Here is a 6,095-nt window from a genome sequence, read left to right on the forward strand (position 1 = left end):
TATGCTTTACTCTAATTCACTTGTGCTGACTCATGTTTATGAATGCCAGTGAAATGAGAGTACTCTGCATTTTGTTGCACTGAGTTCGCTGACTAAAGCGCTTAACATATTCACTTTGTGTTTACACGTCTCACTCCCATTGTTCAAATCCCATTTGTTTTGCATGCTAATGTGTTTGCTGCTTCAAATTATGCCGTCACTCACTCCATTCATCACTTCTCTCCAACTCTCCTGCGTCCTGTCTGTCCTCCCTTCCTCTCCTCTCCTGTGTATGTGTGTGTGTGATGCGATGGAAGCCTGGGGGCATTAAAAGCAGCCAGGGTTTTCGCCGTAGTGTTGGTGGGCTTGCGGTCTCCACTGAGCCATGATCAGATGGGTCTGGGCTGCTCAGGGACTCGGCCTCAGGCGCTCGACAACACCGCCAGCCCCGCCATGTGTGAACACTTGTTCTCTTCAATTAAAACAGTCATCTGAATATTCCAATCACATTGCTTTATGACCACGCATGCATGAAATCGAAGTAGAGGTCAATCAGCCCCGATGAGGAGCCTGGATCGGTGGACGGGCTGACCCAGACGCAGAAACAGGGTTCAGAAAATATCCAATTAGTTTTCATAAAGGCTGAAAAAATACTGAAATGTAGTATAGTAATTATAATTATATAATGTTTGTAGAAGCAAGGTACTGCACAGAAGACTGTCAGGATTACAGATCACTGACACAGCAGATTGGCCGAGCTGCAAATTGAATTAAAGTGAAAATGCATGAATTGTATGCATTAACAAACTGGTTGTACTGCAGGTATACTGTATTTAGCCGTTAGTCTTTCAGCCTGTTCTGGCCCCCAAACTTTTTTGGTCTCAACATTTTCATGACAGCAGCAGTTACGGAGATGTCAAACTGTCACGTGAATTTGACTGGAGCTTGTTTTGTGTACGGTTTTGACGGAGCTAAAAATGTATCAGATGGGAATTATGACACATTTCAAATTTATTTCCGTATTTAAGCATACTGTATAAGCCGTAGAAATCTACCGCAACTGTATATCATGTCACCCCATGTGGAGTCCCAACTTTTTTTCTTTTCTTTTTTATTGTTTCTATATATTATTTTTTTATTCAGATGTCACATTTCTATTGACAGGAGACCATGAGTGCAGTACAAACAATGTACACAATACAAAAATATTAAAAAATAAAACAAAACAATGGCACTTGCAGGATGACGAGTGTGACATAAAACAAAAGAAATCAGGAGGAAACCTTATTTACATTGAACTTTACATTTAACTGATTTTAATGACAAAATCAACTAAAAATAGATGGAATACTGCTTAAGTTAGCATTTTACCCTATTATTTATTAGCTTTGTTTATTTTTTCCCTATATCCCTATTTATTTAAGAATCCATGTATATAGATAGATAGATCTCCAGTAACGTCTGACGTTGAGTACGTATGTGTTCTGAGTCATTGGGGTCTGGTGTGTGTGTGTATGTGTGTGTATGAACATGATGTGACATGGCAGGTTTCATACATTCAACCCACACTGTCACACACACTGATGGAAGTGTGGTCAGCTGTCAGCAGCCACCACTCACTATGGGACCATTGTGTGTGTGTGTTCCTGATTGAGTGTGTGCACACTTGAGCAGTGGGTACTCACTGAGCGTAAGAAGTTTGTGAAAGCTCATCATTGTCGGTCGGGCATCAGATTACTCCCTTGTGGTGGCTGTGATTTTTTTGGATTTACTCTTTATCATTTCTTGTTTTGTTCTTCTTAGCGATACATGCTCCATTGTGACTGTTCTCTACTAAATTAGATCCACACAACGGCTGATATGACATACAGTTCTTTTAATGTAACACAGGTTGCACACAAGACAAATATACCAAATAAGACAATAATGCTCATCCATATTGTTGGATGTTTGTGTCTGAACTGACCTACTGCATAATCCTGCATTCCATTTAGACTGATGATCAGATGTTACAATAAGAAAATTAAGGGACTTGACACATAAAGTAATTACTCTTAAAAGTAAGTTATACTGCTGTGTGCTGTAGCTATGCATGTATGAGTGTTTATTAATGAATGTACACAGCGAGTAACACTTTTTTCCCCTTTATTCAACACTCACATACCTTATGTTTTTTTCAGTTGAGGTCATAGCTTTCCAGCCAGTATCTTTCCATCCAAATGTTCTTGTTTGTTGAGGTTAACTGTTAACTAATACGCCAAAGTGTGTACTAGTAGAGGAAATTGGCGCTTGATAACAAGGATATGTAATAATTGCTCAAAAGGTTTTCAATAGTTTTCTGCTGCAAGCAAAAAAGTCTTCTTGAATCAAGTTCATAACATACTTCAACTACGGCTGTCACAATATCATATTTTCACTAGACAATAATTGTGGCCAAGAGAATTCATGATAACAATATTATTGTGATATCGATAGAAAATTAAAACATAGTCAAGTCAAAAGTCCGTACTAAAGCGTACAAAAAGAACATTTAAACTGTGTGTGAACCACAAAGGAAGAAGGGAAGTGACTGGCACTGGATTGAGCTGGACATAATATCAATATTGCATTTTTTAAATAGCCTGCTTATCATTATTTGTATCCCCTAACTTCAAGTAAGAAAACACAGTTGAGCTGCTGGGTTTTTAACAAATACACACTGATACATTCTTGGATCTTATTTCTTTAATGGAAAACCTCACCTACATTCAATTTGTAGTGAAATGTATGAATCTTAAAATTGATGTTTGCTTCGTTTATGCTGACAAATCCAGGTTTAACTGGCCAGAAGTGAATCTGATAAGATGACTCCAGTCCCATATTTTCCATCTGGACAGACAGACAGACAGACAAACAGACAGACAGACAGAATATAAGATTGAAATCACAGTTATTGAGATCATTTATAAGCACGCAGAACAATAATAAAGATAACACATAGAACACTAATGTTAATAGAAGCATCATTCTGGACACCTATACTACATTGTCAGGTACTACATAAAACATGCAACACAGAGGCTCATAATGCAAAAGCACATACCAAGCAATAAAATCAGGGATATTAAAGTTAATATAAATATGGAGTGGATATAGCTACATTGTCAGACACTGAAATATGCAAAGCAGAAACACAGACATAAAAAGCATGCAATAATAGTAATACATCAGTCTGACACAATAAAAACAAAACCACAACAGTCTTGCATGCAGGCACATGAGGGCACACTAACTATTAGTTATTTTTGGGCCAGCACAAACCGAATCTGTATTTAATAGTTTGGAATGTCCAAACTATATTGTATGAAAGATTTGAAATTTTATTTCACAGATTGAAATAGAATATTATGGTTTGAAACTGAATTTAACTCATATTGCTTTTTACCTTTATTTTAATTTTGGTGGAGTTCCAAATTCAGTTTCTTAAAGTTTAGTTTCATTGGACTGGTCTGTGGGATTCTAGACTATAACAGAAGAGCGTTGATTCAATCCAACTCCTTTCAAAGGACTTCTTCCAACCGCATTTCTGGGTATGTAGGCCATAAGGGTAGCTGTGCAGTCTCTCTCATTTTGTCATGGCTGACAAAAGACCACAAAATTGAAATAATACCCACAAGTTAGAAGCAATATGAGTTCAGTTCATTTCCAAACCATAAGATTCAATTTAAATCTTTGAAATACAATTTTAAGTTGTGCATACCATATTCAATTTGAACAACAATTTAAAACTATTGAATTCAGATGGCACTAAAGTAACTCCATACAGACTGGTGATAGCAAGATAGCGGCAGGTGACAGCAGACAGCGAGGGAAGTTCAGTGCAGAGAACATACAATACAATTGAGTTTAAGTGCTGACATAGCTGAGCACTAATTACCCATTTCAATTACATCACGGGATCTTCACCCATTGGCCAGTTGTCACTAAATAGTACAGCTATGAAGAGTCTGAAGAGTATGAAGTCTTAGTGCTCATAAAAATTGGATATTTGAACATCTACAATTTGGATTGTCAGCTGATGAAACATAGTTACATTGGGATCATTTCAAGTAACCAACATTTCTAAGTAACCATCTATTTCCTGTAGCAGGGTTTTTTTTTCTCAGGTGTTTCCTAGCCTGTGTGTGTGTGTGTGTATTTGTGTGTGTGTAACTGCACTGTGCACACTAGTCTGAGCTCATCTGAGCATCTGGGGAATTGAAAAAGCAGTCAAGTTGTTCATTTGAACCTGGCCATATTGAGGCCTGGCCGAGTGGGCTCAGGTATGGCAGCTTTTAAATACAGCTCATTACTCATTACTGCAGAGCCCGGGCCCTTTAATTTGTGGAGCTTGGCAGCTGGACCACCTGGCCACACATTAAACACTAAAGGCTGCTCTCCCTAATGGCCGCAGATTAGATCATTACCTTAACAAATCAGAGAGGAGTCTGCCTGGGCCGAGCTGGCAGCCAGGAGGGACGCAGAGAGAGGAAGAGACCGCTGGAGTTTCAGTGCAGGCATACTCATAGGGACCTGGTTTTGTGTCAATGTATGGTATGTAAACAGCAACAAAGTATCACTCCAGTTTATTCTGATCAGTAACAGTAAGATCAAGAGAACAAGACTATGAGATGTGATGTCACTATAAAAAAGTCAGACGGGGTAAAAGCAAGTAACAAACAAAAGAACCTAACACAGAAGAAAAAGCTGGCCATTTGAGGCTTTCCTTAAGCCTCCATATTAAAAATTCCAACTTTATTCCAGAAATAAACATGTTTACAGCCTGGTACAAAAAACACTTTTGGTCTCTATAGCTAATTTCCCCATTCATGACAACTTTACAGGGGGTGCATTTACTACTACTACAATTATTAACATAATGATAAGGGCATGCCCACTTTGAGTGACAGGTAGGTGTTGTCACAGGCAGCCGTTTTTTGCAACCAGGCTTCATACAGCCCCTCAACTTATTTTGAGGAAAAACTAAAGACATTTTTTTAAATTATGACCCAAACTGTCCAGGCATCAGTTTTCCTGAAATAAGCAGTTATAACTGAGTTTTGGGGTGCATCCATTATCAGTTTTACATCCAAATAAAGTTAATCTGGATGAACTGACCGGTGTTTCCTTATGTGTCATCCTCGATGTAGTGTTGTCACCATGTTCCCACACCTCAGCAATTACTCTGCTGAGTCCAATGTTATAATAATTGACAGAAAAGATACTATTAAAATAAGACAGAAGTTAAGATAGTTTTAGATATGAGGTTTACTCCATTTGGTTAAAATGGCATCCATGTTTTCAGTGTTGGTTTTTCATCCCGTCTAAATGAGCCTTAAACACTTTATTTTCTTAAAACTAATAAAAACCTTTGGCATTACATTGAGAATTCATTAGATTTTTGCTATGATTGCATACCCCCAAATGTCCACATTATGCTTGTGTTTATTAAGAATAAACATGAATTTAGTATTTCACAATTTGTGGGCTGTGTACACACTCTTTACCTAAACAGCCCCTTCTCAAAAATGTGTGAGAGAGGAAGAGTAGATGTGTTTCCAGCCCCTTTTCTTTTTATGTGAGATGTTAGACAAAATATTAACCACACAAGAGTATTTTTACATATTTTAAGTTGTTGTAAAGTACAGCCACAAGGTATCTATTACCACATCGATCCAAAATGAACTGCAACCTAACTTTGTGGTCTTTCCTGTGAGTTCTGGCACCTCCAGCACCACAAATGGAGTTAAACATCTGAATTTACATGGTCGGACAAAATGACACAGGACTTTCTTAAACTATTGAGGGTTAACATCTCAAACTGGAAAAAAGCATGAGAAGAGGTTTGGCTGACACTAACAAAACAATCATTTAGTCTTAAAAATGCTTCCTTGGAAAAGGGCAGGCACTTTCAAATATACTCTGCAGGTGATTGGATGAACCATCAATCACAGGCAAACTTTAACCAATCAGATCATATGAGCCATATAATGTAGTCAAACTCTAACTTAAGCCAGTCAAGAGAAGAGCAAAAACATCTTTTCCAATGAGAAAAGTTTCCTGTGTGTTCTTTGCTCTTATTTCAATAAAGAAATACT

The sequence above is a fragment of the Morone saxatilis genome, unplaced genomic scaffold (genome assembly GCF_004916995.1).
Source record: "Morone saxatilis isolate NCDOM2014 unplaced genomic scaffold, NCSU_SB_2.0 Contig16, whole genome shotgun sequence".
In the NCBI taxonomy this organism is placed as follows: Eukaryota; Metazoa; Chordata; class Actinopteri; family Moronidae; genus Morone; species Morone saxatilis.